The following is a 26,358-nucleotide window of genomic DNA, read 5'->3' as shown; positions in this document are numbered from 1 at the left end:
ATTTCTCAAAATGGTAAAATAATTTTATCAAATTACATATACCCTCATTTTTAATTCTCATGTTAGTTTATGGAATATTGAATGAAAGCTTGTGGTCTTGGCTCTCAATTCCTTCCATTTTTTTAAGCCTTAGTTTCAATTTAATCATATAATTTAAATAACTTAATAATTAAATCATAAATAGATTTAACATAAAAGTTAGCTGTGAATATACATACATACTATTATAAATTAATATATCCTTCAATACATTTAATCTCAAAGAAATAAAATATGAATAAAATACGAATAATAGAAATAAAAAATACTTTGTACCTGGTTTAATGGTATGGTTTGTCCATATTTTGTTAAAAAAGTGTTTCATGAGAGCCATGAATGTCCCCCCCCCAAAAAAAAACCAAGTGTGTTCCCAGGGGGAGGCACACCCAACACTTTGGGAACCTCTGATCTAATTGAATTCAACTCAACTATCTGTGAATAAACAAAATAAATCATCATTTGTGCCAGTTGGCACAGCAAACATTTTGTGGAAGTGGACGATCTGTTCATATTTAATCTGTTAATTAAAGGTAAATTTAAAGCATTTGTAACAAGAACACTCACATGGCATCTACTTAAATCGTTGTTTTTTTAATTATAAAAAATTAATTCTTAGCTTTTTTACTGAATTTAAAACAGTGATTATTAATTATGATTTGCTACACCAAATTAAAAAATATCAAAAGAAAATAAATGAGTTAAACCAAAAATAAAGTTTTCATCACATTTTTTTAGAATTTAAAGTCATTCATCTCCCCCCAGAGACTGAAACTCAGATGCTTGCATGGCATCTGCATTTTTGTAAGCTGTTTATGTCATTTAGCCAGTAAAATCAAAGCATTAGAGCATGATTAGACACATGTCACTGGCATCTGTTTTTGTGGAAATATTGGATGATTGTCTTCAACAGCAGCATGTTCGAGAGGCAACCGGAGGGAGTAATACACCCTGTGATATGAATAATCACTGCTGATAATTATCAGCAGTGACTATTCATGCATTATGAATCTGCACATAGAGGAACAACTAGACAGCATGTGATTACAGTGCACTCATGTGGGATCTACTTAAAGATGTAACTACCATCAGGGGTAAAAGGAAGGGTTTTTGCTTTCGTAAAGGTGACTACAGTAGTCTCAGACAGTTTTTAAATTCTATACAGGGGGACCAACTGATGATGTTACCAACACCAAATTCTAAATGAGAAGTATTCAGGGAAGTAATCAAAGAAGCTACTAGGCTTTTTATACCAACTAAGAAGCACTGTTCATGGTTTAGACCAAAATGGTTGTCAGATGAACTGATGAGACTTGTGGCTTAGAAGAAAAATGCACAGAATGCATATAAATAATCAGGTGGCATAGAAGCCTATAGTAGATAAAAGCTAGTCAGGAATCAAGTGAAAATGGAGGTTAGGCAAGGGACAGCACATTACGAGAAATTTTTGGCAAAGGATACAAAGAAAAACAACAAAGGCTTCTTTAGTTATGTAAACTCTAGAAGGACTGGGACAAATCAAATTGATCTACTTGAAATGCAAAGTACTGCATATGGGTAGCAGTAATTGAAGGGTAATGTACCAACTGTGTGGTACTACACTCAGGGTAGTGGAGAATGAAAAAGACCTGGGGGTAATTGTTCAGCCAGATATGAAGTTTTCTGAGCAGTGCAGACAGACTTCCAAAGCAGCTCATGGGGTCTTGTCAATGATATACAGGAATTCTGCTAGTAGGGATAAGAAGGTCATTATCCCTTTGTATAAGGAAATGGTCAACCCACACCTTGAGTACTGCATACAGCTCTGGAGGCCTCATTTTTGTAAGGATGTAGTGTTGCTAGAATGAGTAAAGAGACAGGCAGAGAGATTGGTGAGGGGGACAAATTGATGCTTTTACCAAGAAGGGCTTCAGTTCTGCAAATTGCAGTATCTCTAGACTGGGCACCTGTGAGGTGCCCAGTCTAGAGATACTGCAATTAATGATCTTATTGAGGTGTTTAAGACTGAATGGTTTGAGTTCAGTGCTGATGGGATTATTCTTCTTCTTATGAAGATTACACACATCGGGCGGCATAAATTCAAGTTGAACAAGAGCGGTTGCTGAATAACATGTGCAGAAGTTTGCCTTCAGCCAGCGAGTGGTTGATTGCTGGAACAAACTTCCATCTGTTGTTGTAGAAGTTGATAACTTAAATTAATTTAAGGAAAAACTAGACAAATTATTCAAGGGAATGGATAGGTGAACAGGGAAGTTTTTTTTTGGCTGGTGCTGTATAAGCTTGCTTTTTTGCATCATATGCCTCTACTAATGCTAACACCAAACAAAAATTTAATGTATCATAATTCATATTATATCAAAATCAAAATAGAAAATACAGTACTGCCAATTAACGAATATTGATGGGGAAACGTACACAGGAGGATTTGATTTTATTTCCAGATTAAAAAAAGAAAAAAAAAAAAAGTATAAAGTGGTCATGCTAGCAGCTGAAGATTAAATGATAGGTTTGTCAAGAATTTTTCAGCTCCACTGGAAATTATTATTATTATTATTACTAGCCATATAGTGTAAGGAAGCCTGTAGCTTACGGTGCATCAGGTAAAAAAAAAATTCTGAGTTACCCTGAGAGAGAGAGAAGTAGAAGGGAACCACCAAAAAAGAGAAGAATAATGATATCCAGCTCAGGACCCTTGGTGTGCCAAGCCCATACTCACCAGATGTGAGCCTCTGGGGTTAATGCTTGCATACTCAATCATACACCTCAATGCATAAATTAATGTTTGGGTTTGGATACAGAATATTAATGAATAAATAAATATACATCTATATATATATTTTTTAATTTATTTATTCCATTCTTTTCGTCATCCCCCACTTAAGTACTGATAGTACAACTTAGACAGAATAATAAATAAAATTTTGATATATCAACATATATGTTAAATATTGATATTTTGGGTGTCATATATCACTACAATCAATGGATGGTTTTTGATTATCATATTAGCATTAGTAAAGGTACATAATGCAAGAAAGCAAGCTTATATAGCATCAGCCAAAAAGGCGCCTCCGTAACCAGGTGGGAAGGAGCAGCAGCAGTGTGTAGCACCTGCTTCTTGATTAGACCGGAGTTTGAGCCCGTCACCACCAAATACGGAGGATGCGGAAAGGTCAGGGAATGACCACCGCATATTCCGGAGCAATACGGCCTTAGTTGCTAATGCTCCTAAAAAAAACAAACAAACAATCAGCCAAAAAAAAAAAGCACCCTTCTCATTTCACCTATCCATTCCCTCCAAATGTCTGTCTAGTTCTGCCTTGAATCTAATTAAACTATCAAATTCTACGACAGATGGAAGTTTGTTCCAGCAATCAACCACCCACTGGCTAAAGGCAAACTTCAGCACATCTATCCTACAACTGTCTTTCGTCAATTTAAATTTATGCCCTCTCAGGTGATTATTCTGAGCAAGAGGAAGAATCCCATCAGCATTGAGCATGCTCAAACCATTCAAGGCTTTATACACCTCAATCAGATCACCTTGCAGGTGCCTAGTCTACAGACACTGTAATTTGCAAAATTTAAACTTTCTTCGTAAGAGCAACCTTTTGTTCCATTCACTAATCTTGTTGCCCCTCTCTGTACACGTTCCAACAGCTCTACATTCTTCTTAAAGTGAGGCCTCCAGACCAGTATACAGTACTCAAGGTGTGGCCTGACCATTGCCTTATACAAGGGGATGGATAATCGCCTCCTTATCCTTGAGTCATTCCATTTCAAGTGGCCTAGGGGGTCCCTGCTCGACCATCTTCAATTTTGTTGAAACTTGGTGTGAATGTTTAAACTGGTTTCGAATTAAGCTGTGCAAAACTTCAGTTCAAAATATAGTATGCTTGAGGCACCAGCACCTTTTTTGTGGAGGGTTACTTGTGTTATGAGGAATAAATCACAAAATATTTTCAAAGTTTTAAGTGTTACTGTTGCACAATGGTGAGAGGTAGTGCTTTGACACTTGGTATACCTAGTTAATGTTTGGTTGAGAATTCAAAACTTTTGGTGTCGAGGCTCAAAAACCTTCACATTTTTTACAATGCGGTCTAAAACTGGCACCAAAAATTTGTGGTGACATATTTAAGCAAGACTTTTGAAAGTCATAACTTTGAAATAAAAACCTTTGGTATCTTCTTCTTTGGACATTCCACTTACCAACTGCATGAATTCAGCCTAACTAAATATGAGCTCTTATACTTGTTTTCTGGCTGAGATATTTTCCTTCAAAGATTGACTCAAAATTTGAAAGTCAAATTTGACCTATCTTAAGGGGCAAAATCTTAAATTAAGCCTACACATCAAGTAGTTTTATGTGCCATATTGTTATTTTGTGAGATCTTTTTTGTTGCAGAACACTTCCTTAATCCTGCCTAATGTTTAGAATAATCTAGAAATAGAATATATTCTAAAATTCTAGAATATTCTAGAAGAATACTCAATAATTATAGAATATACCAGAATTCTAGAACATTCTAAAATATTTTTGAATTCCCCAAAAAAAAAAAAAAAAAAAAAACTGATGAACATTCTAGAACTCTAGAATATTCTAGAATCATACAAAAAAAAGTATAAACAGCTGATATTTGAATCACGCTGTTATTAATGTGTTTTATCTTCACAATGAACAGTTTGTTTATTTTGTTCCTCTATTTTGTATTGTTTCACTGTAATAAAGTAAGTTTTCACTGCTTGCAGAAATGTCCACTTATTAGTCAGCATGAAAGCCATGGAATCAGAAGAATTTGCTGGAGATATACTGGACTCATGCACCATCAGTCATATGGATAATTCTAAATGTCATGTGCTATTCTATACATGTAAAACTGGGTTAAAATTATTTAAAGAATTTGAATTTGAAAAACAACAGCTGATAGGTCGACGTTGTGGATTAAATCTGGGTGAAGAAGACACAATTTGTCTACATCATGAAGCTTTGCTTTTGACAAAATTTAAATTTTTTTTGCAGCGTTCATGTTGCAATCCTTTCCAGAAGAAAAATCATATGGTGAAAAAAAGTTTACAACCAATTGATTTGTCAATGGCAGACTACCTGAAAGACCTAACAAAGGTAGACATAAAACCAGGCCAGAAACTATGCCCAGGCGCCTCCGTAGCCAGGTGGGCAGGAGCAGCAGTGCGTAGCACACGCTTCTTGATTAGACCAAGGTTCAAGCCCATAACCACCAAATATGGAGGATGCGCAAAGGTCAGGGAATGACCACCGCATATCCCCGGAGCAATATGGCCTTAGTTACTAATGCTCCTAAAAACCAAATAACAGCAACAAGCTATGCCCATCATGCCGAAAAAGAGTCTAACAGCCAAAAAGCAGCAACAGGAACATCAACTCCATCTGGATCAGACCATGATGACAAAATGCATGTGACTGAAAGCTTGAATACAAGTTTGATGGCTACTGCGAATGGCTAAGAGAAACTCACAAGGCTATGCCAAAAGGAAGGCAAGTCAAGTACAAGATGTAATTACCATTAACATTGCATCTATTGGTGGCTTGGATCTAAATGAGATCATGGAGCCAAGTGCAAGTCATTAGTGTGGAAATTGCTTAGATTAGTGTACTCGATAAGAAATAGCATAAAGTACAAATATCTCGAAATGGTAGCGTAACATATAAAATAAAAACTAGATAGTGTAATACAAAGCACTCATTTAGGAATCTGTTAGGTTATTATGGTATTATCAATTAATCAAAAATATTATTAATCTTATTAAATTTCATTGTTAATTAAATTGTATTTAAATGGAAACCATGACTCAGACTAGAGCTGTGAAGCAAAGCTCACAAACTAGCAAGAGTGCTCTGACTCGGGGGAGAAATGAAGGGGACAATTCTTCAAAGCATCACAGTCCCAAAAAATGTGTGAAATGTTTGCCGCCTTTCTAAAACAAGACATGATCTAGCCAAGGAGGATGCTTTTGTGTGTGCTAAATGTCTAGAGTGTCAAGAAATTAGGTGCCAACTCAGCGTTCTGATGAGACGTCTATGAGAGCTTGAGGTGTAAGGTAAATGCCCTCGAAGAAATTAATATGAGGGGCCCACCAAGCTCTCAGCTGCCCAGCTCAATGGCAGAGCTCACTACTGCACATCAGGCAACACAGAGGCAATCTCCAAGGCAGAACTAGTTATTGTTGGTAACTCTATTGTCAGGGAGACAGAGAATATACTATGCAAGAAGGATAGGAACAGGACCAGGGTATGTCTGCCAGAGGCAAAAGTTGATGACGTTGTAGAGCAGATATCATCTTTTAAGGACATAAAAGGTGATATCGTTGTACACGTTGGAACTAATGACATTAAGAATAAGAGATCTGCAGATCTACTCAACAAGTGCAGATCAATGTTGGAAAAAAGTTGCGAGTTAGGGTTGAATGTGAAAGTGTCTGCAATTCTGTCCAGACACGATAGGAGGGAGAATATGATGAGAGCCTTGTCGATCAATTCAGACCTGGAGAGATTGAGCAAGATTCAAGGGACAGAATTTTTTTCAGCTTGGTCTGTGCTTGTTGACAAGAGAGTGTGCTTCTACAGGGATGGGGTACACTTAAATAGAAAGGGTGCAAGAATATTTGTTTATGCTATCGAGGCAGTGTTAGGTAGGTTAGAAAACTGCTAGCTTTGGGTGGATACACAGACTAAAGGATTAACAGTGGCTGCAGGCAGAGGAAAAAGTGATTATTGCACTGCTTCTATTAAACTGAGCAGCAGCTTGTTATTGTTATATTTAGTTTTTAGGAGCATTAGCAACTAAGGCCATATTGCTCCGGGAATATGCGGTGGTCATCACCTGACATTTCCGCATCCTCCGTATTTGGTGGTGACGAGCTCGAACCCCAGTCTAATCAAGAAGCGTGTGCTACACACTCTGCTCCTTCCCACCTGGCTACAGAGGCGCCCTGAGTAGCAGCAGTTTCGAAAGCAAAGCAATGAAAACTTCCAGGACTGCTGGGAGTCATGGTGGGACAAATAAATACATGGGCTGTGTTAGGGTAGTTAATAAATTTGATGAGCTTGAAATGCTAGTGGTGTCACACAGACATAAGCAGTGCAGAATTGGAATTTGGGGAGTACAATGTGTACAAGGATAAACAGGACAGGAAGGGAGGAGGATTTATGCTGTTAGTTAAGAAACACATAAAATCTTAGGAAGTGCTTACGATTGCTGTTGGTGGATAATGCAATGTTGAGTCTGTTTGGTGTGACATAAGCACTGGGAAAGGAAAAATGAGAGTAGGTGTGCATTATAGGTCTGATGAGTATAATGAGCAATTGTGCAGAGAAATAGAGTGGGCCAGTAAATCAGAATATCTTATAATGGGGAATTTAACTTTCCAGATATTGACTGGAACTTGTGGATTGGTCACTTGCACACTAGCAAGACTTTTGTGGATTTATTGGATGACTGTTTTCTACAGCAACATGTTGGAGAGAGGCAACCAAAGGGATTAATAGTCTTGATCTCATTATCTGCAGTGATTATTCAAGCATTAAAAATTTGCAGATAAAGGAACCACTGGGTCACAGTAATCACAATGTACTGATGTGGGAATTATTTGTTACTTAAAGATGTAACTACCATCAAGGCTAAAGGGAAGGGCTTTTGCTTTCGTAAAGGTAACTACAGGGGTCTCAGACAGTTTATAAATTCTGTACAGTGGGATAAACTGATAATGTTATCAACGTTGAATTCTAAATGGGAAGTCTTCTGGGACTTAATTTTGGAGGCTACTAGGCTTTTAAGACAACTAAGGAATACTGTTCAAGATTTAGGCCTAAATGGATGTCAGACGAATTAATGAGGCCCATGGCAGAGAAGAAAAACGTATGGAATGCATATAAAGTATCAGGTGACACAGAAGCCTATGGCAGATATAAAGTAATCTTTAATCAAGTCACAAAGGAGGTTACACAGGCGAAGGAAGGTTACGAGAAATCTTTCGCAAAGGATGCAAAGAAAAACAGCAACGAGTTCTTTACTTATGTAAACTCTAGAAGGAAAGGGAATGATTCAGATTGGATCACCTAACATAGATGGGTTGACATTGATGATCATGCTCAGGTAGCTGATAAACTGAATGAGTATTTTGCATCTACATTCACACATGAGGAGTTATTCAATGAGCGCACTGCCTGTTAGCATTTTTATCAAACGCTAACAGGCTGCTAAGTGATTCTCTAATAACTGAGAGCAAAGTGGAGGAGAAATTGTTGAAGTTAAACATAAGGAAAGCACCTGGGGTGGATGGGATCTATCGAGTTATATTAAAGGAGGCAGCAAAGGAAGTAAGCAAACCATACTTATGAGAGCTTCCTTCGAGTACTTAGCCATACTTATGAGAGCTTCCTTCGACTCAGGGGAGGTCTCCATGAACTGGAGGTGTGGAAATGTATCACCAATTCATAAAGGGGTTCAAAACGTGACACAAGTAACTACAGACCTGTTAGTTTAACTTGTGTTCTGGGGAAAATAATGGAATCACTGGTTAAAGAAGCATTATGGGGTCATCTAGACAAGACTGCAGTACTATTTAAGGCACAGCATGGTTTGTTAAAGGTTTGTTAAAGACACAGGTTTGTTAAAGGGAGGTCTTGTCTGACCAATTTGATTGGATACTAAGGAACTGAATGCCAAAAATAATTTTAATATAATATACTTCAATTTCAGGAAAGCTTTTGATACTGTTGCACATGAAAGACTGCTGTACAAATTGTAGAGGTATACCATTAAGGTAAGTTGTTACAATGGATAAAGGGATGGTTGAGTGGGAGACAACAGAGAGTGGTAATCGATGGACAAATGTGGACAAATGTTATTAGTGGAGTTCCCCAGGGTTCAGTGTTGGGCCATTGTTGTTTTGTATATTTATCAATGATAAATGATATTGATGAAGATATATCGGGTTTAACAGATGTTACAAAGGTTGGCAGTAAAGACAGTATGCTATTCCAACTAGATAAAGATAAGATGGCAAAGTGGGCTGAGAAGTGTCAATTGAAGTTCAGCATCGACAAATGCACTGCGTATGGCTAGCAACAACTCAAGAGAAACGTACCAACTGTATGGTACTACACTCAGGGAAGTGGTAAGTGAAAAGACCTGGGGTAATTGTGCAATCAAATATGAAGTTCACTGAGCAGTGCAGACGGGCTATCAGGGCAGGTCATGGAGTCTTGTCAATGATATATAGGAATTTTGTTAGCAGAGACAGGGAGGTGATCATCCCGTTATTCAAGTCAATGGTCAGGCCACACCTAGAGTACTGATTACAGGTCTGGAAGCCTCGTTTTAGGAAGGATGTAGAGTTGCTAGAATGAGTACAAAGAAGGGGAACAAAAAGGTGCTCTTACCAAGAAAGGCTTAAGTTCTGCAAATTTCAGCACCTGGAGAATAGGCATTTTCGAGGTGATCTGATTGAGGTGTATAAGGCCCCTTGAATGGGTTGTGCAGGCTGAACGCTGATGGGATTCTTCCTCTTTCTCAGACTAAGCACCTGAGGGGGCACAGTTACAAATTGAGGAAAGACAGTTGTAAAATAGATGTGCGGAAATTTGCCTTTGGCCAGCGGATAGTTGATTGGTGGAACAGGATTGCATCTTTTGTTCTGCAAGTTAATAGCCTAAGTAAATGAAAGGCCGAGCTGGACAGGCATTTGGAAGGAATGGAGGGATTTTTTTTTTTTTTTTTTTGGCTGATGCTGCATAAGCTTGCTTTCTTGCATCGTATGCCTCTACTAATGCTAATGATAAAAAGGTGAAACAAGAAACCATAAACCTGTTAGTTTCACTTGTGTTCTGGGAAAAATAAGGGAATCGCTAGTTAAAGAAGATTGCAGTAACAGTTAAGACACAGCATGGGTTAGTTAAAGGGAGGTCTTGTCTGACCAATTTGATTGGATACTATGATGTGGTCACAAAGGAACTGAATGCGAAAAATAATTCATACCTTGGATTTCAGGAAAGCTTTTGATACTGTTGCGCGTGGAAGACTGCTGTACAAATTGGAGAGGTATGGCATTAAGGTTATGCTGCTACAATGGATAAAGGGATGGTTGAGTGGGAGACGACAGAGAGTGGTAAACAACGGACACTGCTCTTCATGGACAAATGTTATTAGTGTAATTCCCCAGGGTTCAGTGCTGGGCCTATTGTTGTTTTGTGTATTCTTCAATGATATTGATGAAGGTATATCGGGGTTAATGTCCACGTTTGCAGAAGATACAAAGGTTGGCAGGGTTGTTAACGACACATAAAGACAGTATACTACTCAAACTCGATCTAGATAAGTTGGGAAAATGGGCCGAGAAGTGACAACTGAAGTTTAACATTGACAAATGCAAAGTACTGCATATGGGTAGCAATAACCGAAGAGAAACGTACCAACAGTGTGGTACTACACTCAGGGAAGTGGAAAGTGAAAAAGGCCTGGGGTAATTGTGCAGTCAAATATCAAGTTTGCTGAGCAGTGCAGATGGGTGGCCAGGGCAGGTCATGGAGTCTTGTCAATGATATATAGGAATTTTGCTAGCAGGGACAGGGAGGTGATTATCCTGTTATACAAGCCAATGGTTAGGCCACACTTAGAGTACTACGTATAGGTCTGGAGGTCTCATTTTAGGAAAGATGTAGAGTTGCTAGAACGAGTACAAAGAAAGGCAACAAAATTGGTGAGGAGAACAAAGGGGTGCCTTATCAAGAAAGGCTTAAGTTCTGCAAATTTCAGGGCCTAGAGAGTAAGCACCTGCGAGGTGATCTGATTGAGGTGTATAAGGCGTTGAATGGGTTGAGCAAGCTGAATGCTGGTGGGTTTCTTCCTCTTGCTCAGTTTAAGAACCTGAGGGGGCACTGTTTGAAATTGAGGAAAGACAGTTGTAGAACAGATGTGTGCAAATTTTCCTTTAGTCAGCGGGTAGCTGGTTGGTGGAACAGACTTCCATCTTTTGTTGTGGAAGTTGATAGCCTAAATAAATTTAAGGCTGAGCTGGACAGGCATTTGGAACGAATGTAGGGGTAGGTTTTTTTTTTTTTTTTTTGGCTGATGCTACATGAGCTTGCTTTTCTGCATCTTACGCCTCTACTAATGTTAATGCTAATGCTAATCTCCAAATTGATGGAACGATTCCAGATTGTAAGATTCGTCTGAAAACGTGAAGTAAAAGGTGCATATCATATTTTTACTATGAATAGTGGCAAGCCGTCTGGTCCCACGGTAGCTTTGTTCGGTAATTTGTTAATGGCATTAATCAGGATCTCTCTGGATATTTCTATGTCATTCATCCGTGCCCTAAGTAGCCAGCCCTCCAGTGAGGGGGAGAGGAATCTAGATGTGGAAAATCTGCCAGCAGGAAGTTGCACTGTGCCCATTCCTGGACAAGCTTTGGATCAATGATACGATGATTTGTGTTGTGTGATAGAAACCTATCCCTCTTTAACCAATCAAGAACAACTTGTTTTAGGACTTGCCTTTTGTTTTTTAGGAAGTAAGCTCTTTTTTTCTTAAAGATATTACAGTCTGAGGAAAGTTGAGATATCTGCCATTTCCGGTAGGCTTTCTGCTTCTTGGTGAAGGCCAGCTTGGTTTCCTTATTAAAACACCGATTCGACCTGCTAGAAATCCTGACTTTCTTAGCTGCGCCACGGAGTGCAATTAACTTAAATTGTTCGGACAGTTGAGGAAATTTGGATTGGCTTGAGAAGTTAGTTGGTATGTTGTTTTATGGCACAAGGGCTACTAAGCCCATATTGTGCCTATTTCTATTCAGTATTACAGTTACAAGTTAAAATCTGTTAAATAATTGTCTGTTTCAAGAAAACAAATAACTAGATTTGCATTATCTCCAATCAGATGAGATAACGTTAAAGATTCTTGCAAATGAGAAAGCGATACGAAATTGTGTTTTGAACATTAATATAATGGTTACAATTTATCAGAATATGCTTCACCACAAATAAAGACTGACAATACGTACAAAGAGGCAGACCATCCCCAGGACTACCTCCTGCCTATTTGATCTCATGCTTGATGCCCACAACTGAGATTTCCGTTTAAATTGAAGCAGCTTATTGTCACCCTGAGCCTGCCAGATTTGCAACCATTGTTTCTTTACAAACGTTTTTTTTTTTATAATTGATTTGTAGTCTGTATACGGCAATTGGTAATTAAGAGAGCATGCAGAGGTTGGTTGTTTAGTGGCTTAATCTGTATATTCATTTCCTTTTAAGCTTGCAATATCTGGCATCCAATAGAAAGCGCGTAATTGATTAACAGCATGTAACGCAATTAACTGTCATCTAATTTGCTTCAGGAGAGGGTGGATTGGATTAAAAATAATTTGCTTCAGGAGAGGGTGGATAGCATTAATGCTATCCACCCTCTCCTGAAGGAGAGGGTGCATTTTTTAATGCTATATTGCAGTCAAAGGGTCAGAATAGGTCACTGTTTTCTTACTGCACAGATTAGTCACATAATCTAGAACTATTTTAATAGCAAACAGTTCGGCAGAGTAGATACTGCATTCATTCGGAAGGGACACAGGACCAGAAAAGATGGAAGAAACTGCTGCTGCACCTACTGTTATTTATTTTTCAGCCATCGGTATATATTTGGTAATACTGAGAATTTATAGCTACATGCTATAAATGGAGTTTCCTGATCGTGAGATATGTTGCTTTTTTTTTTTTTTTCCATTGTTGGAAAGAGAAATCACAGACCGGCATTCAAAACTGGCATTCAAAGAAAGTGCATCACCCCTTAAATTTGCAATTGTCGTCCGAATAACGTAAGTATATGGCAATCTTCTTAGAGATTGCATCAGATAAGATTGGCATGCGTAGGTGATGATGTAATATTGCATCAGCTATATACGGTAAGTACGCTCTGCAAGAGTTGCAGTCATTCTCGTTGATTGTGTCAGAATGGCGCATTACATGCAGTTGACGCCACGAAGAAAGAGTGCTGTTGTTGCGAGGAAGGATGTTCTTCCCGTCATATTGCTTGTAGAGTGTCTTGTAATCAGTCAAGGGTGAGTAGATTTCTTTCCAAACGCAAGAATACTGGTTCTGCTGATGGGAATGAAAGAACCGGACGCAAACGAGTCTCTACGCTATAACAGAACCGCGTTTTGAAGCGCTTATGCCTTAAAAACCGTAAAGCTTCTTCGTCTGAGCTGAAAAGAGAATGAGAAGAACATACAGGAGTGGTAGCAAGTGCAGTAACAGTCAGAAGACGCCTCTTCAATAATGGACTTGTAGCCCGTTTTCCTAAGAAGCCCCACAAAAAATGAAAAAGATCCGACTAATTTGGTGTAAGAAGCATGTCAAATGGACCCCCGAGCAGTGGAAGTCAGTTATTTTCTCGGATGAGAAGAAATTCAACCTGCATATCTCTGATGGGAGACAAACGATTAGCCTCAGACGTGAAGAATACCATCTAGACTGTATGGTGTCTACAGTGAAATTCCCTACCAGCTAAATGATATAGGGGCACCTCCGTAGCCAGGTGGGAAGGAGCAGCAGTGGGTAGTACACGCTTCTTCATTAGACCGGGGTTCGAGCCCATCACCACCAAATACGGAGGATGCAGAAAGGTCAGGGAATGACCACCGCATATTCCCGGAGCAATATGGCCTTAGTTGCTAATGCTCCTAAAAACCAAATAACAACAACAAATGATATAGGGGTGCATTTCGTATCGCCTGCAGTTTATAAAAGGTTCCGTAAATGCCAATGGATACTTGGCTATATTGGAAGGCTGCCAACCATTAGAGACCATTTCAACCTGCCAAGTAACTGCATCTTTCAGGACGACTCTGCTCCTTGTTATCGGGAGAAAAGTGTAAATAGACACTTCTGTAGTTACTTTAGCTTTAATACTTTATTTCTGCATTAGAGGTTCGACAGTAATGCGTTTACATTTGTTATAGGTGAAAAAATTGTTGGAAGAACAGTCCATTACAACTCTTAGCTGGCCAGGAAACAAGCCGGACCTGAATCCTATAGAGAACTATTGGCATGGTGTGGAATCTGCAGTTGCCAGAAAGAAACCAAAGACCCTTCGTGAACTTCAGAAAACCATAATTCGTGTTTGGGACACGAACTAATAGTTGATTATCTTCAGAACTCGATCTTGTAAATGCCTCGACGGTGTGCTGCTGTCATCAAGACCAGAGGTGGTTCAACTAAATATTAGTTTGCACCTGGCGAACTTTTCATTTTGTTTTCCATTTAAAATGATAAACTGAAGCAAATTGAGGGTTTCTAATAACATTTCAGCCATAATTGTCATGTTTACCAAAACTGTTGTATAAAGGTTGCAAATGCTCAATTTGGAATATTTTGAGAGCACCTGTCAAATATTACTTAGCTTTGCCTTAACTATTAATAAATATCTTTTGTTTATATTTGTATTTGTGATGCTAGTCATTAATGTAACATACCATCGCGAAAAAGGGATGTGAAATTCCTAGGTGATGCACTTTCTTTGAACACCAGTGTACACTCAGATCATACATGTTTGTTTCCTGAAAGATATTACCCATATGTAAATTCCAACACTGTATTAATTGTATTAATCTCATTCCAATTGGCTTGTTTTTGTTAGGTTTATTGCCATTAAAGGTATCCTATTGGGGCTCAAATAAGTATGGCCAGCTAGCATTAAAGGGAAGACTCCGTATTTTTGCTGCATTGACAAGTCTGGATGAAATCTTCACATGTTGACGCTCTTCATGGTTTCTGCTCATCCGTGAGGCTGTGCGGCACAAATTTTGCACAGACCGTAAATCTCCATTCAGAATTTGAGAAATTATCTCCTTATTCATATCTAACTAATCACCCATAATTCTGATTGTCAAACTACCATCTCTTGCCAAAACTTCCAAACTTTTGCAATTTTGTCCTCGTTTAGTTGGGTGACTTCTATCTGCTCCAGATTGTAAGGTGGGAGGGGGAACTAACCTTGAGGTGAGTTATCTCTCCCACTTAACTGTGATCTGATTTCCGTTAGGAATTTTTTTTAAAAAATAAATTAGGTGATTATTATTTATACCAGCATGTCAAAAGATAATACTATGGATGAGAATATTCTTCACCTCGTCATTACTCCCAAATTACGTGATATCACATGGCATAAAATACAGGAACAACTAGCAGGCAGTGATCATGCAGTCGTCAGTTGGACGATGAGAAAAAGTATTGCAGTAGTTAGGAAAAGGCAAGGGTTTTAATTTCAGAAGAGGGGAATTTGACAGTTTGAGGCGCTATATGGCATCTATTAATTGAGCGGAAACACTTGAATTTATAGAATACCTTTAAAGCAAAAATCACGGAAGCCATAAATGCATAATACAGTATAAAATTAAAAATATATATTGCTCGAGAATGCCGAAATGGATGAACGAGGTGCTGGCCGATCAAATTTCGTTAGCATTAGTAGTGGCAAATGGTGCAAGAGTTTGGTTTTTGGTTTTTTTTTTTAGGAGCATTAGCAACTAAGGCCATATTGCTCGGGGATATGCGGTGGTCATTCCCTGAATGACCTTTCCGCATCCTCCGTATTTGGTGGTGACGGGCTCGAACCCCGGTCTAATCAAGAAGCGTGTGCTACGCACTGCTGCTCCTTCCCACCTGGCTACGGAGGCGCCTAATGGTGCAAGAGAGCAAGTTTATGATGTAAGAGAGCATCAGTCATTAAAAAAAAAAAAAAAAAAATCCCATTTCACCCATCCATTCATCCCCAATAATTTGACTAGTTTTTCCTTGAATTCATTTAAGCTATCAACTTCCACAACAACAAAAGATGGAAGCTTGTTCCAGAGACTAACCACCTGCTGGCTAAAGACAAACTTCCATATTCAGCAACCATCTTTCCACAATTTGAATTCATGATTCCTCATGTGCATAGTCTGGGCAAAAGGAAGAATCTCTTCAGCATTCGGCGTTCTCAATCCATTCAAAGCCTTAAATACCTCAATCAGATCATCTTCCAGGTTCCTAGTCTCCACACGCTGCGTTTTGCAGAACTGAAACCTTTCTTGGTAAGATCACTTCTTTTTTTTTTAATGTAAACCCCAAACACGAGAGGTATTAGAACCTATAGTACTTAGTACCGTGCTTGGGTTGGAGGTTGAGAAGATGAAAGAAGATATTTGTTGATATTGGACTTGAACTTCTGTAGACAGTAATTTTCAGGAAATACGTACGAAGGAAAGTTGTTCCAGAAAACGGCAATTGAATGAATAAACAAGGAAGATGAAAAGCTGGTTCTGTAAGTTTCCAGTTGGACAGTAAATGGATGTTGGCTGGTGGCGGCACGTGTTCGGACTGTGTTGAAAGAGAGAGCGGGAATTATAGAAGCCAATCCAGAAGAACAGTGCCCATGGAAGTATCTGTAGAAGAGGCATGCAGCAGAAACAGTACGTCTATGAGACAGCGAGTGGAGAGACTTTGTTAGAGATGAATCATTAATTAACCTAACTGCCCTCTTCTGAATGGAATCAAGAAGCCTGAGAGAGGTTTTGGGGGCATTGCCCCCAGATGTGGGAACAATATTCCATGGTAGGGCGGATTTGCGATTTATACAGAGTGAGCAGCTGTTTGGAAGATTGTTTGTTTGTTTGTTTGTTATTTGGTTTTTAGGAGCATTAGCAACTAAGGCCATATTGCTCCGGGAGATGCGGTGGTCATTTCCTGACCTTTCCACATCTTCCGTATTTGGTGGTGACGGGCTCAAACCCCAGTCTAATCAAGAAGCGTGTGCTACGCACCGCTGCTCCTTCCCACCTGGCTACGGAGGCGCTGTTTGGAAGAAAAGTAATGCCGAGAGCGAAAGAGAAAACCAAGTTTTTTAGATGCAGAGGAGGCAATATTTGCAATGTGCTTGTGCCAAGAGAGATACTGTATATCATTTTGCCTAGAAATCGGAGAATCACTAAAGATAAGCATAGGAGCAGAAGAATCCTTTTTGCGAGATATAAGACAAGACTGAGTTTTAGAAGGGTTGAAATCAACTAAGTTGTCTTTGCCCCACTGGAGAATTACCTGAAGATCGGCATTTAAGGAATTGGTAGCAAATTTTCGAGAAGTTGAAGCTGATTGAACAGGGCAAGGTTTCTCAAAATGGAAAGTGGAATGCAATGTGCTATCATCGGCAAAACTATGGATAGGATTTCCAGTCAATGGAAGAAGGTCATTAATATACAAGAGGAAAAGAGTGGGGGAAAGAACTGAAACTTGGGGAACACCAGCATTAGTGAAGAAGTTAGAAGACAGAGAGCCATCTACCATCACCCTCAGTGAGCGATCAGAGAGAAAACTGGATAGCCAATTACAAAAATCAATTGGCAAACCATAATATGGAAGTTTGTTTAGAAGACCTTTATGCCAAACACGATCGAAAGCCTTTGAGATGTCAAGAGCAACTACTTGTGTTTCACCGAACCTTTCCATTGAATTAGTGCATAAATGGGTAACATAAGCCAGAATATCACCAGTGGATCGATACTGACGGAATCCATACTGGCGATCGTTGATCAGACGGAAGGTTTCTAGGTAGTTTAAGAGTTGGCAGTTAATTGATTTCTCCATTACTTTAGAAAGAGTAGAAGTAATTGCAATGAGACGATAATTGGATGTGAGGGATTTGTCACCCTTTTTAGGAACTGGCTGGATATGAGAAAATTTCCAAGCAGAAGGAAAAACACCTTTGGAATAAGAAAGTGAAAAAAGGCGGCAAAGAATAGGAGTAAGTTCAGGAGCACAAGTTTTCATAACAAGTGGAGAAATACCATCGGGACCTGGAGCTTTCTTAGCATCAAGATTCGTCAAAATTCTTCTGACATCCTTTTGACGGAAGACCACAGGAGGCATTGAATGGAGCGTGTTGGGAATGGTGGGAGGTGTTTTACCAAGATCATTAATACATGAGTTGGAAGAAAAATGGGATGCTAGCAGGTCAGCTTTATCCTTGGCTGAAGTGACAACAGAGCCATCTGGTTTTTACAGAAGTGAGAGCAGAGATGGGCAAAAGTTGCGGCCAATAGCTTTGGCAAGAGACCAGAATGCTTGGCTACCATTAGGGCAAGAAGCAAGTTTTCTACTCTTAGCCTGTTCAAAATCTAGTTTGAACTGATTAATAACTGCTTTACAATTGTTGCGAGTTTTGGTGTAGGCAGAAAATGAAACATAATTAGAAACAAGCCAATTACGATACGCAACATTCTTCTCAACGGCCTTAGAACGTTTATTGGAAAACCAAGGTTTAGATAAAGGACGAGATTTTAAAGTGGAGTGAGGGATAAAGGATTCCATTCCTGCAAGAATAATTTCACTGACACGATCTGAGCAAATGTCGACATCAGAAGTTTTGAAAAAGTAATCCGACTAAGGAAAAGAAGAAAATAAATCTCGCAGGTCATCCCATTTTGCTCCCTTCTTTGTTCCCCTCTCCAATCTCGCTGCTCTTCTCTGTACTCTTTGCAGCAGCTAGAGATCTTTCCTAAAACGAGGACTCCATACCTGTATACAGTACTGACGATGTGGCCTGACCTTGCCTTATACCAATTTTTCTCAAACTGCGTTCCTCGGAACACTAGTGTTCCATGAGATGTGAACAAGTGTTCCGCGAAAAATCGTAATTAATCATTAAAAAAAATAAAATACATAAATTTTGCATATTTGCGGCGTACACCACTTTTGTATCATTATAATATTTAACATAATTTTTTTTCATTAATTATTAATTATTAATGTACTGGCTGAGACTAATAATCAAATAGACCGCTGAATGCTTTATTTTGGCGGGCTGTGCATAGAAGTATGCGTGAGTTAAAGACACCTTCAAAAAAGTAGCAATGTGGTGATCTAGTATGCTATTCGTATGCGATTTAGTCTGAAGTACACCGGTTGAAGGAGAGGAGGAAGCGAACCGATATAATAACTAAACTCACTTCCTTTAAATTTTTTTGATAATTATTAATATTTCGAAATATTATTTCTAAAATATGTGACCATAGATTTGTGGTTGAAAAAAGGAACTTTAAAACGAGAAGCAAAGTACTTCTAGTAGTGCAACTGTGTTCGATGAAAACGAACACAATATTGTCACACTTCAAAGTGAGGATGAACAATCGCAGCCTTTTGTTCCCCCGAAATACGAAGTGAGAAAACAGGAACCAACTAATAAAAGACCAAAACGAAAGTATAATGACAGTTATTCACATGTTTTGGAAATGAAGATGCTCCTGATGCACACTGCGTCGTATGTAATAAAATATTAGCAACAGTTCTTTGGCTCTCGCTAAACCTGTGTTTCGTAAGTGTTCCGGGGATATGTTGTGAGATGAAAAGTGTTCTGTGACTAAAAAATTCGGGAAAATTCTCATATCTGACTGCACAATTACCTCCAGACTCTTTTTCATTTTCCACTACCCTGGGTATAATACCACACAGTTGGTAGATTACTTTGGCGTTACAGCTACCCATACGTAGTGTTTGGCATTTATCAATGTCGGACTTCAATTGCCATTTCTCAGCCCATCTGCCTAACTTTTCTAGATCGTGTTGTGGTAGCATACTGTGATTACTATTATTAACTACCCTTCATATCATCTGCAAACTTGGGCATTAAGCATGATATGCTTTCATCAATATCATTCATAAATATAGAAAACAATGGGTCCAACATCGAACCCTGAGGGACTCCACTAATAACATTAGTCCACGAAGAGCAATAGCCACTGATTATCACTCTGTCTTCTCCCACTCATCCATCCCTTTATCAATAGCAGCTGTAACTGATGTAATTGAGTGTGTTTTTCAGTCGGTTTGCTGGGCGAAGAACCGGAGTTCCCCCAAGGAAAAAAATATTCAATCCTCACCTGAGACTAACTCAACCATATGGTGGGGGAAAAAATAATAATAATGCGTGTCACTGACGGAATTTGAACTCGGCTTTTTCCATCCGGTGTGGTAGGACAGTGATTATAACCCACGAGAGATGTATATGCTGCTATTCTCAAAAAATTGTGAGAGCCATAGAGGAACACAAAACAGGAAAACTAACACGAGGTATCCTGCTTCTTAATGACAATGCCCCTGTACACAAGTTGCATAAAAGTAATTGTTGCGATGAGAGACTGCCGATTCCTGGAGTTAAATTTCTCACCCAACAGTGCAGACCAAATCCCCAGTGATTTCTTCTTTTTCAGTAATCTAACAATGTTACCGCATTCGGGGTAGCCGATGCGCCAGCACTGGGGACCAAGGGTGCTGGTGTGAAGTGGATCACTGGCCACAGCAATAAGCTTACTACGCCGAAAAGGACAATTAACATTGGCGAATGGAATGTTCGAACGGGGCACCACGTTGGACAAAAGGAAATCATTGCCCAAGAACTACTTAGGTGCAAGATATCAATCGCGGCATTATCCGAATTAAGGCTCACTGGGTCTGGAACGATGATCATCCAACCACCAGCACCTAACGAAGCGGTTATGCTATTCTACTCTGGTGGTGAGAAACGAGAAGCAGGAGTGGGCTTTATGGTCGATGCTCAGGCCACCAGTAGTGTGATCGCTTTCCAACCAATATCGGGCCGCCTGGCAGTCCTTACTGTCAAGGGCACCATCAAGACCCATATTATCTCCGCCTATGCGCCAACTGAGACTAGCCTGGACCCGACCAAGAATGACTTCTACAACCAGCTCCAACATACGCTGGATTCAATTCCGCAGACAGAAGTGATCATCCTCGCAGGGGACTTTAATGCCCACATTGGCGTGGACAGATCTAGTTGGGAAACAACAATGGGCAAGTTTGGCCATGGGAAGATCAATGACAACGGACTACGTTTGTTGTCCTTTGCCGCATCTAACAACCTGATCATTGGAAACAGCCATTTCCAGCACCCTCAAAAACATCAACTTACATGGTGAAATCCATCTGGCAAGGACTCAGCAATCCTGGACTACATTTTGATCAATGCCAAATTTCGCTCGTCACTCATGGACGTTCGTGCCATGAGGGGACCTGATTGCGGATCTGATCACTACCTCATCCGGGCTAAGGTGCTGCTCAAATTACGGGATGCAAAAAGATCATCTCGGTCAGCCAAGCTGGACTGGAGGCAGCTAATGAATGCTGCCAACAAACAGGCATATCAGATTGCCCTATCCAACCGCTTCGAGATGCTGGCCGTGCCCGAGGATATAAATGAAGAAGAAAAGCAGATCTCTGATGCCATCCTGGAATGTGCCAAGCCCCTATGTCCACCTGCCCGACGTCGAACGCAACCATGGATATCAGACGAGTGCCTCGACCTCGTGGACAAACGGAAACAGGAAAAGTTGGTCGACTTTGAACGGTACCGGCAGCTAAACCGAGAAGTCCGACAAAGAATGACAGCAGAAAGAGAAGCATACTGGAACCAAGTGGCAGACGATCTTGAAGTGGCGGCATCCAAGAACGAGTACCGCACTCTCTACCGCACCCTCAGATGTCTGAGGGGAAAGACCAAATTGATTAGTGACAACATCAAGAATGCTGATGGGACCTTCGTGCGATCACCATCCGAACGCCTGCAACGGTGGAGTGAATTCTTCAAAGCTTTGTATAATCACGACCCACCTCAGGGACCGCCAGCAACAGCACTCTTGATCGACCCCCCTGAGGTCTTCATGGTCGATGTTGAGCCTACAGTAGAAGAAGTGAAAGCAGCCATACAATCCCTGAAGAATGGCAGGGCACCAGGAGTGGACCAAGACACCACAGAAGCGATCAAAGCCGGGGGAGATGTACTGCTTCGCCGACTACACTCGCTCCTCAAAACCATCTGGTGCACTGAACAAATTCCGCTAACATGGAGGAAAGCCATTATCGTACCGATCCACAAGAAAGGTGATAACTGGGACTGCAAGAACTACCGTGGCATCAGCCTCCTTTCCATCATCGGAAAGGTCTTTATGAAGATCATCCAGTCAAGACTGCAAAAACATCGCGAGCAAACCAGTCGAGAAGAACAGGCAGGATTTAGATCCGGGCGAGGATGCTGTGATCAAATCTTTGCCATTCGTCAGCTGATGGAGGAGAGGATCCGGTGTGGACAGCGAACCGTCATTGTTTTCATTGACTTTAAGTCTGCTTTCGACTGTGTCCACCGGCCTGCCTTATGGAAACTACTAGAGGTTGAACATGTACCTCGAAAAGTCATCACACTCCTCCAAACTGCATACAACGGTTTAACCAGCCAGGTGCGCATCCAGAACGATTTATCTGAGGAATTTACCATCCAAACTGGAGTCCTCCAAGGGGATGTAGCCTCCCCGTTGCTTTTCAACATCGTGGTCGACGCCATTATGAGGCAAGCATTCAGAAACAAACAGGGCATACAATATGACAAGGATCACTATGTGACTGACCTGATGTTTGCTGATGATAGTGCTATCCTTGCCAGTAACGACGCTGAAGCCACGGACATCCTCTACGACATTGCCCGCATTGCCCGGCCATACGGTTTGAAGATCAATGCTGGTAAGACAAAGGCCCTGACAACAGATGGGTCGCAAGCCACCATCTATCTCGAAGGCGTCCAGATCGAGCAAGTGCAGGACTTTAAATACCTTGGGTCGCTGGTCCAGGAGAAGAAAGTTGCATCCACCATGGAAATCCACAGCAGAATTGGACAGGCGGCCACTGCGTTCGCCTCGCTCAAATGGTGTCTGTGGAAGAGGACCAACATTTCCACAAAGACTAAAATCCGACTCTTCCGGACTTTGATTCTGCCCATTCTTCTTTACGGATTGGAAACTGTGGATTTGTCTCAAGTTAGATTTGAACAAACTTGAGGTATTCCAAATGCGATGCCTGCGGCAGATCTTGGGCATCTCTCTTCGCGACCGCATCACTAATGATACCATCCGCGCCAGATGCCAACAGCAACCAACCATTGCCGACCAAATCCAGAAGCGAAGGCTTAGATGGTTTGGCCACGTATGTAGAATGGGCACGAACAGAATACCATCCAGACTCCTTTGGAGACAACGACCCACCCAATGGAGCATCCAACGGACCGCGCCTAGGAAAACGTGGGCCAAGCAAGTGGAAAATGACTTGAAGAGCCGACGTCTCGACCTTAACCAGGCCAGGAATGACGCCATTGATCGTAAGTTATGGAAGAACATCACAGAGCAAGTCCGAAACCCTGCGGCACCTACAGCAGCATACTGGTTGCGTGGCCAACCGCCTCCCCCAGCTGCCAGCTAAGGACCAAAGAAGAAGAAGAATCTAAAGAAACATCTATATGCACTGATTTTCAGGTGATTATGATCTGGGAAGATATTTATGCCTTTTCTGACACCACAGTAAATAATTTTTATTTCGAATATTTCTTGTTTTGTCCTCAAAATGGAGAACATGTATTGAACTCATATATTGCGGTGGGGGGAGGCTACGGTGTTTCTTTATTACAGAGGCAGATAACTGTCATATCAGGAAGTAGCAAATTGCTTTAAAGATTATTTTACTATTCTGCTAACTCATTGTCGAATTCTCATACATTCGTAATGTATCTCAGCGTTATTTCTGTCATGTGCTAAGTGCGAACAACGCACATCATGTTCTGCAACACGAACTAGATGACCCAAGTTCACCAAGCAGTATTTTTTTTAATTGCTGTGCACCTAGCGCGTACACGCATGACGTATAATAATGAAAAAAGATATTGCTTTTTTGAGGCTCACTAGCGATATCCTAACGTTACCTCATTCACAGCACAAGAGAGGTTTAACAGAATACTGTTCACAGTTTCCAGCATGATATTTGGTTTTATGATGTGCAGGCTAGGGCTTGCAAACCGGTTTAATAAAACCGCTTAAATCGGTTTTCATATTGAGTTGTTAAAACCGAAACCGAGCTTCTAAAACCGGATTCGAATATTTTCTTAGTTAGCCCTCGAATATAGTTTTTTGTTACGCACATTTTCTTTTGTTTGTTCGTTTGTCTGGATCGTTCAACTGCTTTATGTTTTAAAAATTTATGTTTTATTTTATTTTATTTTATTTTATGTTTAGGTACGAATCTCATGGGCAAGTGGCCCAAATATAGGAGGGGTACCTTTTATCTTCCCACCTGTATCATGGCACGATGCAGGTGTACTCATTTACGACTGAGTGAGCCGGAGCGATAGCGTAAAAGAAAATGCTCAACATTTCTCCGTTCCATCTTTCTTGTTTGCCAGGCAAGTTATGGATGCGCCTTATTGATACTAGAAACAGATTCGCTGTTTCTATATTGATACTAGAAACAGACCCACTAGAAACAGATTCGCTGAATATTGCATCAAATTTCAGTTGTAGAAAGTTTTTTGCTTCTTTATTCCTATTAAATTTGCGATCAAATGTTCTCCAAAAAGCAGCTTCACCAAATTTAGCTTTTACATAATTTTTGAAAATACAATAGATTTAATTGAGGGAAAAAAAATTGCGAGTAAATAAATAAAAAATTTCTTTCGTGAAAATTTTGAAATTTGCCTCGTTTAGACTCTTCATTCAGTGCTTGCGGGAGTGACGCATGGTATTATGCCTTTGTTATCTTCAATATTTTTATTTAAAATTGTCGGTGATATAAATTCCTACTAATTAATATTTATTACTCTTAATGTCTAAGATGAAATCAAATGTATGGAATTATTTTGCTCGAAAAAGCAAAGATGAAGCACAATGTTCGAAATGTCAGAAGATAATGAAGTCGTCTGGAGGATCTACATCATCTTTGATGTTGCATTTAAAGAAAATGCATCAGATTGACATTAAACAAGATAACAGTGAACCTCCCGTAAAAATGGTAAGAACATTAGAAAACTTATCGTTAAAAAAATCTATGGAAGAAGAGATTTCAAAATTAGCTGCTTTAGATGGATTTTCTTTTAATTCAATTGCCAAGAGTGAGTTTATACAATCAAGCTTTCACCTTCAGAGAAATAAATACGATAAATTACCACCAGCCTCAGTGAATGGAATTAAAAATATGGTTCTGAATTATTATAAAACTAAGAAAGAAGAACTCATTCAGCATTTCAAAAATTCATTGGTTTTGGGTGCACGGTATTCATTGACTCTAGACGAATATACGTCTATACAAAATAAAAGGTATATGAATATAAATGTGCATTCAAAAGACAATCATTGGTCGTTAGGTCTTATTGAGATTAATGGTTCACTTGATAGCAGAAGAACTGAGCAAATTGTGAATGGACACTTGAAGGAATTTGGTTTGAACTTGGATGAGGATATTAGCATTAGCATTAGCATTTGTAGAGGCATTTGATGCAAGAAAGCAAGCTTATGCAGCATCAGCCAAAAAAAAAAAAAAAAACCACTTCCACTTCACCCCTCTGTTCGTTCAAAATACCTGTCCAGCTGAGCCTTAAACTTATTTAGGCTATCAACCTCCACTACAAGGGATGGAAGTCTGTTCCACCAACCAACCACCCGCTGGCTAAAGGCAAATTTCCGCACGTCTATCCTATTGTTGCCTGCACCACCGATGGAGCAGTAATGATGATTAAGTTTGGCAAGCAAATTACGCCTAATCATCAACAATGTATAGCCCATTGCATACATCTGTCAGTTATAGATGTACTTTATGAAAAATCAATCAATTATGGTGCCACAGTCTCTGAGTCTCCCAATGACAATGAAGAAAATGAAAATAATGAAGAAAGTAGTGATGATGAAGAAGTTGAAGAAAGTAGTGATGATGAAGGAGTTGAAGAAAGATAGCAAGGCATGCTTTATCAAACCGACTTTACCGATGAGCTCATTTATTTCTTCAATTCAATGGCCAATTTGCACAAACTATTAACAAAGTCAGAAAATTTTGCAAGCTTTTTCGAAAATCGCCTACCAAAAATGACATATTACAAAATTTAATGGGAAAGAATATAAACTTATATTAGATTGCAAGACTAGATGGGATAGCACATTCTATATGATTGAGAGATTTTTGAAATTGAAAAATTGCATTTCAAATGCTCTATGTGCAGTACTGTCAACTGAAGCTGAGTTTGACGATGACTGGAAAACACTTTAATTGCTATGTGAAACTTTGCGACCAGTTGAAATGATTCTGAAGGCTATAACCTCAGAAGATACAGACTTACTTAAATCAGTCTTCAATAGAATTTCTGCTTGCTAAGCTTGATACAGCAGAAAACCCATTTGCTTTAAAGTTTCACCAAAGCCTTTTGCAGCGTTACAATG

At 39.8% G+C, this 26,358-nt stretch overlaps 1 protein-coding gene across 1 annotated transcript in view; it reads right to left on the bottom strand.

Moving 5' to 3' along the window:
* The window catches only part of LOC150075012 (growth arrest-specific protein 2-like), a 195,578-nt gene that overhangs the window by 116,501 nt on the left and 52,719 nt on the right, over positions 1 to 26,358 (bottom strand). The window lies entirely within an intron of this gene.

This window comes from Mastigoproctus giganteus, chromosome 14 (assembly GCF_048544385.1).
Source record: "Mastigoproctus giganteus isolate SK-2022 chromosome 14, ASM4854438v1, whole genome shotgun sequence".
NCBI classification, from domain to species: domain Eukaryota; kingdom Metazoa; phylum Arthropoda; class Arachnida; order Uropygi; family Thelyphonidae; genus Mastigoproctus; species Mastigoproctus giganteus.
Note: the sequence above shows the minus strand (reverse complement) of the source record. Positions and strands in the feature narration are given on the sequence as shown.